At 37.5% G+C, this 12360-nt stretch overlaps 1 pseudogene; it reads left to right on the top strand.

Moving 5' to 3' along the window:
• LOC123824266 overlaps positions 1-11761 on the top strand; it is a 49606-nt pseudogene extending 37845 nt beyond the window's left edge.
• The last annotated feature ends 599 nt before the right edge of the window (positions 11762-12360 follow it).

The raw sequence follows: 12360 nt of genomic DNA, 5'->3' as shown, positions 1-12360 counted from the left end.
TGCTCATCTACTTATGGGTTGTTTTCATATCTTGGCTATTGTAAATAATGCTGCTGTGAACATAGGGGTGCATATACTTTTTCTGATTGGTGTTTCGGGTTTCTTAGGACATATTCCCAGAAATGGGATCACTGGGTCAAAAGGCAGACCCATTTTTAGTTTTCTGAGGAAATTCCATACTGTTTTCCATAGTGGCTGCACCAGTCTGCATTCCCACCAGCAGTGCACTAGCATATTTTTGTTGCTATATCTCCTAGGGCAAAAGAAACAAAGAAAAATAAATAAATGGGACTATATCAAATTAAAAAGACTGTATGGCAAAAGAGGCCATCAATGAAATGAAAAGAGAACCCACTGTATAGGAAAACATATTTGCCAAATGATTCATCTAATAAGGGGTTAATTTCCAAAATACATAAAGGCCTTTTACAATTCAACAGCAGGAAGACAAATAAGCCAATTTTAAAATGGGCAAAGACCATGAATATGTACTTCACCAAAGAGGATATACAGATGGCCAATAGACACAGGAATAATGCTCAACATCACTAATCATCAGAGAGATACAAATTAAAACCACAATGAGATATCACCTCACACCTGTCAGAATGGTCATCATCAATAAATCAACAAACTAGTGCTGGCAAGGATGTGGAGAAAAGGGAATCTTTGTCTACTTCTTAAGTGCATTCTCACTCCCATCCGAGTCTCAAAAGGTAAGAAGATTTCCTTCGTTTTTACAGCTGAGTAGAATTCTATTGTGAAAATGTACCACAGCTATTTTATTCACTCACTTACTGGTGGGCATTTGGGCTGATTTCAAATCCTGGCTATTGTAAATAATGCTACAATGAACAAAATGATGCTATATAAAATGGTGCTCAACATCACTAATCATCGGAGAAATGCAAATTAAAACCACAATGAGATATAATTCACACCTGTCAGAATGGCCATCATCAATAAAGCAACAAACAAGTGCTGGCAAAGATGTGGACGGAAATGAAACCCTGTGCACTGTTGAAGGGAATGCAGACTGGTCCAGCCAGTATTGCAAACAGTATGGAGAGTCACCCCAAAAATTAAAAATGGGACTACCTTGTGACTCAGTGATTCCACTCTATGTATATATCCAAAGAAACCCAAAAAAGTAATTATAAGAATATACCATTCACTCCTTTGTTCACTGCAGCTTTATTTACAATAGCCAAGATATGGAAGCAACCAAAGTGCTCATCAATAGACAAGTGAATAAAAAAGCAATGATACACACACACACACACACACACACACAGATATACAATGGAATATTACTCAGCCATAAAAAAGAATGAAATCATATTTGCAACAGCACTGATGGACCAAGAGGCTATTATGCTAATTAAAATAAGTCAATCAGAGAAAGACAAATCCCATATGACTTCACTGTGAAAATAAAGTTCAATAGAAACAAACACACAAAATAGAAACAGACTCACAGATACAGAGAACAGATTGATGGTTGCCAGAGGAGAGGGGTGGGGTGAGGGCTGGATGAAAATCATAAAGGGATTGAGAAGTACAGATTGGTATTTACATAATAGTCATGATGACATGAAGTACAGCTTAGGGAATATAGTCAAAAATACTGTAATAACTATGTGTGGTGCCAGGTGGGTACTGGTAATATCGGGAGAATCAATTTGTAAAAGTATATGGTTGTCTAACCATTATGTTGTATACCTGAGACTAATATAAAATAATATTGACTATAAACTATAATTAAAAAAATGTTTAAACTTAAATATAAAATAATAAATATATTAATTGAAAACAGAAAGTACAGCATTGAGAATGTAATCAATGATATTATAATAACTATGTATGGTATCAGATAGGTTATAGACTTATCTGGCTAATCACTCCATAAGGAATATAAATGTCTAATCACTATATTTTACACCTGAAACTAATATTGTATGTCAACTGTCACTGGAAAATAAATTAATTTTTAACAATCTGGGATCATGCATATAAAGAACACATTCCTGTTTACCTGAGGTGGAACATAGAAAGTGGGCAAATTGGTGAAATAAGTTTACAGTTGTTCACATGGAAAATAATATAATAATTAGTAAATAATAATACAAGAATAAACTATGTTTCATGTACTTACAACTGTAAACCTACTTTTCCCCACCTTGTTTTCACAATGAAATATTATGCAGCCATAAAAAAGAAGTAAATCTTTCCATTTGCAAAAACATGGATGGTATTTGATGACATTATCTTAAGTAAAATAAATCATAAAAACATACCATATGATCTCACTCACATATGGAATAATAATAAAAAACTCATAGGAACACAGAACAGATTGGTGGTTGCCAGATGTTATAGTCGAGTGTGGGCAAAATGGGTAAACAGAGTCAAAAATACTAAGTCTCCATATTAATTCTTAATTTTTTAAAAGATGGTAAAAAGAAAGTAAAAGTACTATAGAATAAGTGATAGAATTAATGATGGTATTTCTTTTATTTTCAAATTAAATAAAATTGAAAGTAAAATTAGTCATCCCTGCATTAAAATTGTAGTGTAATAAACAGAACTTTGTAATCCTAAGTTTGATATCCAGTTATATCCCTTCTTACTGGGGTGATATTGGTCAAATAACTTCTTGTAGCCTCAATTTCCTAGGATTAAAATGAGTCTACTAATATCTGCCATTTAGAGTTTTGTGCGGATTAAATGAAATATTAATACTATATTTAGCACAATTTCCATCTAGTGCTCACTAGATGGTTTGTTTGTTTGTATATCTATGTATTTGCATCTCTTTTCTATAACCCTATGTCCTTTTATGTCACAGGTCAATCTTCTGCCATCTAAGTAATTTTTAGAGTACTTTCTCTATTCTTGAGGGCAAAAATAAGTAACTTCCTTCTGAGGATGGCCAACTTCCAATCTATAGTCTCTCTTTGGCAAAGACCCTGAATGCCGTACTGTACACATCTGTATAAATACTTAATTTTTTTCTCCTTTGTCTGGTGAAAGCAGGGCTCCCCATTTCAGGGTTCCAGTACATGCATCTTTATTTAAACCGTATTCAGTGAAAGGAAGGAAAGAGAGACAGACACACACAAGGAGGAAAGAGGTTTGGATCATAGCACCACATTTATTCAGAGGACACAGTGCCAGGAAAAATGTGCACATTAATTGCAATTTGTTTTTTCCGTTTATTTGATTTTTTCAAACAGGAATTTCTTGTTTCCTTAGATACTAATTAAATATCAGTTACTGAGAATTAGCCAGTGGACTTTTGATGTGGTAATGGATGACCAAATATTGTATTTATTGCACCCCCATAGTAGGAAACTTAATAGGGAATTTTGGGTTCAATGCAGTGACTGGTTTTGTTCTCATGCATATATATTTGTTTCATATGCAGTGGACTCAAAAACATATGAAGGGAGGAATTAAACTTAGTGTGGTTGTTTATTTTAAGATTTGAGTCTATCTTTTATTTTATAAACTTCCTGTGCATCAAGCTGATTAACAGCATTGTTGGTTCCAAAGAATTGTCACTCTTTAAAGCATATCATTACTCTGTCTAACACACAATCTTAACCTTAAGCCTTTGGTTAGATTCAAATTTGCTCATTGTCCCCAACCACAAATTCTAATTCCAGCTGCTTAAGCACTATGCCAGAAAACAGACTGAAACATGAAAAAGTCAGTTAAACTAGTGATTAGGTATCAGATAGAACAAAAACCATTCCAAACTTTCTGCCTGGATTGTGAGTTGTTTTTGTAACTGAACTTAATTACTCTGGTCAGTAAGAGAATGCAAAGTGCGGATAGAAAATTGTTGAGGCAAAGTCCTGGAGGACTAACCAGAAAGTTAATTCTGGCCAGCATTGGATTAAAGTCCCATTCTTTTCAGTATTTGGGCTTTTAACAAGGCCAGCAATAATATGGACCATCCTCGTTAAGTACACAGGAACAACTATGTGGCTTGGACATGTATATAGATGATGAATTGTGGAAATATCTACTAAGCAGTAAGCCAACTAGGTTGGACAATTCAGTTGTCCCTCACTGGCAAAGACAACTGTCTTTAAAGGAGACATAGCATGGTAGAAAGAACAGGCATTTAGAGTTAGACAGAACTGACTTTGAATTACTTTTATTATAAATGTGACCTTGAGGAGGTTATATAATCTTTCTAGGTCTCAGTTTCCTCATCTGCAAAATGGGAATAATCAAACCTATCTTAATTCAACCAATAAGAAAAACACTAATAACTTCAAAAGAAAATAAGCAAAGAGCACAAGAAACTTACAGAAGAACAAAATCTAAATGACTAAAAAGCATGAAATTTTCCATCCCTACTAACAATAAAAATATAGGAATTAAATGAATGGAACTGGAAGCAAAGAGTGGAAAGAATCCATAATATTTCATTAAGGGAATAAATCATAATTTATTTGAGCTTTGTCCTATTTTTTGTCCTTTAGGTTTCCAACGTTGCTATTACAAATAATTATGTGATGAGTGGCTTTCCAAATTAATGTTTATTAGGATTCTGACTTTTCTCTTTGAACAACTTCTTAGAAGGTAAATTTCTTTGTCGAATGTCATGGGTTATGAATTATTTGAAGCCTTTTGATATTTTTGTCATCTTTCTCTTTTCAAATTACCCAAGACTCCAAAAATATTAATACAACATTTTCAAAGGTGTGGTGAAATGAGCATCCTTTCATACTGATGAAATGTAAACTAGCACAAGTTTTCTGGAAAGCAATTGCAAAACAAACACTACAAAAAACATTTTCATAATCAGAACAATATAGCAAATCTCAGAAACTGTGTGTAGCAATTTTTTATTGCATATATCTCCCCAGGAAAGGGAAACAAAAGAAGAATAAACAAATGGGACTACATCAAACTGAAAAGTGTTTGCACAGCAAAGAAGATCATTGACATAATAAAAAGACAACCCACAGAATGGGAGAACATATTGACTGATACATCTGATCAGGGGTTAATATGCAAAATTTATAAAGAACTTACAAAACTCAACACCAAAAAGACCCCAAAACAATTAAAAATGGACAAAAAACCTGAATACACACTTATCCAAAGAGGGCATACAGATGGCCAATAGACATACGAAAAGATGCTCAATGTCACTAATCATCAGAGAAATGCAAATTAAAACCATAATGAGATACCACCTCTCACCTGTAAGAATGGCTATTATCAATAAATCAACAAATGACAAGTCCTGGCAAGATTGTGGAGAAAGGGGAATGGTTGTGCACTGTTGGTGGGAATGCAGACTGGTGAAGCCACTGTGGAAAGCAGTATGGAGATACCTCAAAAAAGTAAAAATTGATCTGCTTTTTTACCCAGCTATCCTACTTCTGGCAATATATGCAAAGGAACCCAAAACATTAATTTGAAAGAACATAAGCACCCCTATGTTCACTGAAGCATTATTTAAAATTGCCAAGATATGGAAGCAGCCCAAGTATCTATCAGTAGATGAGTGGATAAAACGACTATAGGACATTTTTAAATGGAATACTACTCAGCTGTAAAAAAAGGAAAAGTTTTACCCTTTGCTACAATATGGGTGGACCTGGAGAACATTATGCTAAGTAAAATAAGCCAGTCAGAGAAAGACAAATACCATATGATCTCACTTATATGTGGAATGTAATGAACAAACTGAACTAACAAGGAAAATGGGGACAAACTCACAGATGGAGAGCAGATGACAGCTGTGGTGGGAGAGGTTAGGGGCTGGAGGGATTGAGCAAAAAGGAAAAGGACTCATGGTCATGGGCAACAGGTTGGTGATTGCTGGGGGGAGGGAGATATAAGGGGACTAAAAGGTAATGGAAAAATACAATACAATGCAAACAAAGAACAATAGTATTTTTGTTATATGATAGCAGGATGGCTGTGAAAATTAAATGAGCTAGTTTGTTCATTGACTTACACGGAGTAGGTATGTAGCATTTCCTTCTTTAAATTTTAGTTTACCATTTTTGTTTTATTTAACTCATATATTGTAACTACAGTCAAAGTAATGACATCCTCCCGACCCTCTGCTCCCAAAGTTCTGAATCCTGCACATTTTTGTAGTTCTAAATCAGAACTCACTTACTTCCAAATTCATCTTTTCTCTGACATTTTTTCTCCTCTGGGATCCTTCGAAATATATAGGAACATAACATAAAAATATGTACAAAATCATTAAGAATCAGGGAAATAAACATGAAAACCACAATGAGATATTACCACACAACAATCAAAATCACTAAAATTTAAAAAAATAGTGACAGCATTAAATGCTGGCAAGGATGCAGAGAAAGTGGATTACTCATACATTGCTGGTGGGAATGTTAATTGTACAGTCACTCTGGAAAAGTTTTGCAGTTTTTAATCAAAGTAAACATGCAATTACTATACTACTCAACAATTGTACTGTGAGGCATTCATGCTAGAGAAATGAAAACTTATGTTCACAGAAAAAGAGTTTGTAAATGAATATTCATAGCAGGATTGTTCATAATATTCAAGAACAGGGAATTGTCTACCTGCCGTTCAACAGATGAATAGTTGAAAAAAAAAATAGGTACATCCTAGGCATATGATGTATCCATACCTTGGAATAGTATTCAGAAATAAAAAAGAATAAACTATTGATACATGCCACAATTTAAACAGACGTTGAGGGAATTATGCTGAATGAAAAAAAAAGATAAAGTCAAAAGGTTACATAATATTTCATTACAGTTATATATAATTCTGGAAATGACAAAATCACAGAGAAGAACAGATTAGCAATTGTCCGGAGTTAAGGATTCAAGCTGGTGTGGCTATAAAAGGTAGTGTGAAGAGTCTTGCTAGATATCCAAAATAAGACAGGTCTGTATTTTAATTTTTGTGATTGAAAAGGAAACCCACACAGGTATAAACTTGTAGAATACTTATTATGCAGACACATATAAATACACAAATGACTACAAGTAAAACTGGGGGTCGCTAAGAAAGATGGGTGCATTGTACCCATGTTAACATCCTGGTTGTGATTTTATGATAGTTCTGCAATACATTATCATTGGGGGAAACTGGGCAAAATAAACAAGGGATTTTTCTGTATGATTTCTTGCAACTTCATGTACATCTCAAAAATTTAAGTTAAGTTAAAATAATTTCATTTATAATAATTTAAATCAAATTTGGAGTATATGTGTACATACCATAGGCCCTGCATTACCCTATAAATTTCATGCCCTTTTAGACATTGCTTCTTGGTTCCCACAACTCCCCGTGACCAGGCAATGTCTTCTCACAGACAACGTCCCAACACAGAGTTGATCCCACCAATTTTAATGTATTTTATTTTATTGGAAAGTAAGACCCTCTACCACCAACAACAATTTTTATAACAGTAATAGGGCTTGAGGTCTTTCATTGTTGTTTATTTTCTAATTATTCAATAATGTTATCATAAAAATATTTTGAGCCCCTACAATTTTCTGAAAACTGTTACAATATGGAGCTAACAGTAAAAACTCAATAGCTATTCCCCTCTTTCAAGGCATTATTGAAAGCATTTTAGCATCATGATTTAAAGTGGAAAAATGGAGACAACTGTACTTGAATAACAATAAAAAAGAAAGAAAAAAATAAAGTGAGTTGAGTCTCAGCTTCAACCCTCACTAGCCTTTGGGTCAGTTATTTAATCTGTTTCCTCATTCCAAAAAATAGAGATAATAGTACATAAATCATAAGGTTGTTATAAAAATTAATCATGTAAAATGATTAGTATGGTATCTGGAACAGAGTACGTGCTCAATAATGTTACCCATTTTTTCTAGTGCTGATATTCTTTTGCTAAGCTCCTAGTATATGTGCTACTTAAGTGCTAAAGTATGTAGTAAAAAAAAGAGAGATGTTAATATATTAGTCTCCCAGGGATGCCATAATAAAGTATCACGAACTTGGTGGCTTAAAACAGAATCCTATCCTCTAGTAATTCTGGGGGATATAAGTCTGAAATCAAGGAGTTGGCAAGGTTGATTCCTTCTGAGCACTCTGCGGGGAAATCTGTTCCATGTTTCTCTTCTAGTTTCTGGTGGTTACTGGCAATGCTTGCTGTTTCTTGGCTTGTAGACTCACCACTTCAATATTTTCCTCTATCTTCACGTGGCGTTCTCCCTGTGTATCTTTGTCCTCATACTCATATCCCTATCTTCTTATATGGACACCACCAGTCATATTAGGTTTAGGGCCCACCCTACTCCAGTATGACCTCAGTGTAACTTGATTATATCTGCAAAGACCTCATTTCCACATAATTCACAGATTCCTGGAGTTAGGATTTCAACATATCTTTTGGGGGGGGCACAATTCAACCCATAACATTAGGAGTGAGGATAATGGCTGGTACTGAAATAATTATGAAAAGCCTTTGGAAGAAGTGGGACCTGAGGTTTTGTTTGAACAGGTAAAAAAGGGTAAGCAGCGGGGAAAGAACAATGGCAACAGCACAGGCAAAATGAGATGAATAAATTGACTTCTTTTTTTAACTCTTTCTATATTTTGTCTCTGTGACTCACACTGGACTTTTATTAACCCATTAACTTGTTATTAGATTGACAGCTTTTGTTGGGTAGAGATAGTTATTTCTTACCTGTCTGTCTCCCCTGCATTGTCTTTCTTTGGCATGGAATAAAGCATGTACTTAGTAAAAAGGCCTTCTAAGCTGAACAGAATTTAGCAATGTTAGCAAGGAGTTAAAGACTGAAGCAGTCTTCCAGCTAATGCAGATGGCTTTTTTCTCTGTAAGGTCTCCCCAAAGATAAATAAATCTGTTTTAAAGGTCAGATTCATATATTACAACTTTTGTGAAAATGCAGTAGAAAGAGTTCTAAAGGGCTGAACTTGAATAACTTTGAGAATGGCCAACGTAGTACTTCCCATCACATTAATTGTTAGAAGGGTTTTTTTTTAAGATTTTATTTCTTTATTTTTAGACAGAGGGGAAGGGAGGGAGAAAGAAAGGGAGAAAGGGAAACATCAATGTGTGGTTGCCTCTTGCATGTCCCCAACCAGGGACCTGGCCTGCAAACCCAGGCATGTGCCCTGACTGGGAATTGAACCAGTGACCCTTTGGTTCACAGGCCAGCACTCAATCCACTGAGCCACACCAGCCAGGGCAGAAGGGTTTTTTATTTGTTAATTTTTTTGCTTGTTTGATTAAATATTTAGATCAAATGTCTTTTTCTGAAATTAAAATCCATTGGCCTTACCTTTGGGCTTTGAGAATATGAAAATTAAGTGCTCTTACAAAACCGTAGTCCAAAAGTGATATTGAGTGGTGAAATCCAAGGTAGAGGAAGGGCAGTCAGTGATCCACTCAGCAATCCCAGAGTAAATCCTTTCTGTTTACATCTCTGAGTGCTGGACATAAACATTTGACCTACTCTATCCTTGTAACTTTTTTGAGTGTGATTAGGAAGGCACAGTAGACAAGATTTCTGTTTGATTCAAATCCAGACACAAGCTGCACAAATATATTTACACTCATAAGATGGATAACTAGGTCAGTGGTTTAGAGTTGGGAAATATGTGCTCCTCTCTTCCTCTCCCCCAGGGCCTCTGAACACTGAAGTATGACAGGAAACAGATGTGAGTTCCTTCCTGGGGTGTGTGTGTGTGTGTGTGTGTGTGTGTGTGTGTGTGTGTGTAAATCATGTCTTTTCTTTCCAGGGGAGTCCAGACAGCCTCATTTACACTACTTTTTATTAGTGTGAGTATATATAACAGATGAGGGAAAGGATTAAATGAGCTGCTAAATTTGCAAAACTGGTAGAATCTTTTCTAAAGTCTAGATCTCCCTTTAAATTATTCACATAATGGACAGAAACTCTGCAACATGAGAAAATAAAGTTACATGTGCAAACTTGCAGGGAACCAGCCATAATCAACAAGCTACTGGTCGTAGGAAAAGGACATTAATCTCGGAAGCTTGTCTCAAGAAGTTTATTAAATCTCTGGTACTATTTGGTGTTTTAGAACCATTAAGCCTGAGAAGGAATGAAGTCACAGACAAACTAACGCTGGGCAGATTAGCCAGATTTGGCTTTGTTTCTAGAGGCACCATTCAATCCAATAGCTCTCCCTCTCAGAAGCTGTACACCCTGCATTGTACACCTAACTTTAGCTTTCAAGCCTACCATTCCTCTTTCCTCAAGGAATATAGTATCAGAATTAAAGGTCAGCTGCTTACTTGCAGTCATAGTGAATACTAGAGTTGAAACTCACCTCCTCCCACATCTATCTTGGCCATTTCCTTAAAAAAAAAAAGACATGATCATATCACTCAGTGGTACTGTGTTTCCATGACAACATAATAATCAGTTGTGGCTTTGGCCCAGTATTCAATAATGGAATCACATTTTGGGTGATTGTTTTAAAATTTAATACCTGCCTGGGCATCAAATGAAAGAACTGATTGGGAAGATTTTATTGCTACCTATAGGAAAGGAGACTTAGTTTTTGCTTCCTAGTAAAAATTGTCCTCCCCCTTCCTTAGTTACATTCCCATTTTATTTACACATTCTCTGTGGGATTTGTCAACACACTGTAGAGGAGAAATGTTTAAAAATCAGTATTACATGATTTCAAAGGGTAATTTTATAAATAGTCAGAGGTCAACATTAAGGTTTGCATAACCTGTTCATCTTATTTGAGTTTATATGAAGTCAATTTCACTATTTCATTCAGTGAGAATGTCAGATCTGGGTGTAACCAGAATATCCATCCCAGCAACAATGGCACAATTAATTAGGCCATTGGAGCTCCGTTCTGTAGGAGAATTTGATTAACAGGTACTGAAAAAAGAAAAGTAGTAAGGAGAAATGTGACACTAAGAGTTAGACCAGCAATTTTCAACCTGCAGAGGAGGCACCCCCACGGCGTTGGGGACTTGGCGCCGGCCAGAGATGCCAGTGTTGGCAGCAAGGCCCAGAAGGGGGTTGCATGGGGAGCCAGGGCATAGCTGGGACCATGGAAGAGCAGAGTGACCACTCAAGAGGCCACTCAAAATCTTGGTGGTGGGGGACTCGGAGTGCGGCAAGAGGACGCTGCTGCAGGTGTTCCCCAGGGACGCCTCAACCGGGTGTCCTGTCCCGCCTTGCTTGAGTACCACACTGGAGCTTTGAGATAGACATGTACCGCATTGAGCTCAAGTTGTGGGACACTTCAGTTTCCTCTTGCAGTGACAACCTCCAGCCCCTGGCCTAGCCTGATTCAAATGCTGTGCTCATTTGCTTTGATATTAGCTGACCAGAAACACTGGACTGTGTCCTCAAGAAAAGGCAAAGGGAGACTCAGGAGTTTTGCCCCAATGCCAAGGTTGTGCTGGTTGGCTGTATACTGGCTGTGTGGACGACCTGGCCACACTGAAGGAGCTGTCCAAGCAGAGATTTATCCCTGTTACATGTGAGCAGAACACTGTGCTGGCCAAGCAGGTGGGGCCTGTCCTACATGGAGTGCTCCTCCGGTCCTCTGAGGGCAGTATCCGGGATGTCTTCCACATGGCCACAGTGGCCTCCCTTGGCTGCGGTCATAGGCAGCTGCACGGTACTGACTCACGCCAGGGACTGGAGCAATCTGCTCAGCAGTGAGGACAGCCAGACTCGGGAAAAGGAGCCAATATGAGATACACAAGGATCCAGCCAAGAGTTGCAACCTCATGTGAGGAGCAGCGGAGCAGCAGAGTGTCAGCAGGGAGATGAAGAGCACAGCTGCTCCCCTGCCTGCACCCTGCCTTCCTGACCTCTGGATTTGGCCTGGGACTTCAGGGCGGGCTGAATGAGGAATTCTAGGTCAGGGACCCGAGGCAGAGGAAGCCACCATTCCCCATACCGTCATTCCCCTCCTCTCCACAGGAAGTGAAGGGAGCTGGCAGGGTAGGCCTCTGGGCCAGAAGCTGGGATAGGGTGGGTGGTGGGGAGTTTGGGAGGCTAGCATCAAGCACTGACCTTCATTGAGCCTCAGTATATGAAGGGGAACTTCCCTCCTCACCCCCAGTCCCATACCCTGGTCCTGGCATCCTTCCCTAAGGAAAGTGTTCATTCCAGGACCATTCCTTCTCCTCTCCTCTCACTTCTGCAGCTGTTCTCACTCATTCTAACCTCCAGGCAGCATGCACTAAATTAAAAAGCGGGTTGAGAAGCCCTTCCCTCCACATACCCACCAGTCCTAGCTCTTCCCTCCCCTCCCAAGAGTCCCCAAATAAAGCCCCATCTCCATGGAATAAAAAAAAATTGTTTAAAAATGCAATACCTGACCACTGAG

This window comes from Phyllostomus hastatus, unplaced genomic scaffold (genome assembly GCF_019186645.2).
Source record: "Phyllostomus hastatus isolate PE091 unplaced genomic scaffold, TTU_PhHast_1.1 phas_contig_551, whole genome shotgun sequence".
NCBI lineage: Eukaryota > Metazoa > Chordata > Mammalia > Chiroptera > Phyllostomidae > Phyllostomus > Phyllostomus hastatus.
The sequence above is the reverse complement of the archived record's forward strand: the minus strand, read 5'-3'. Positions and strand labels throughout refer to the sequence as shown.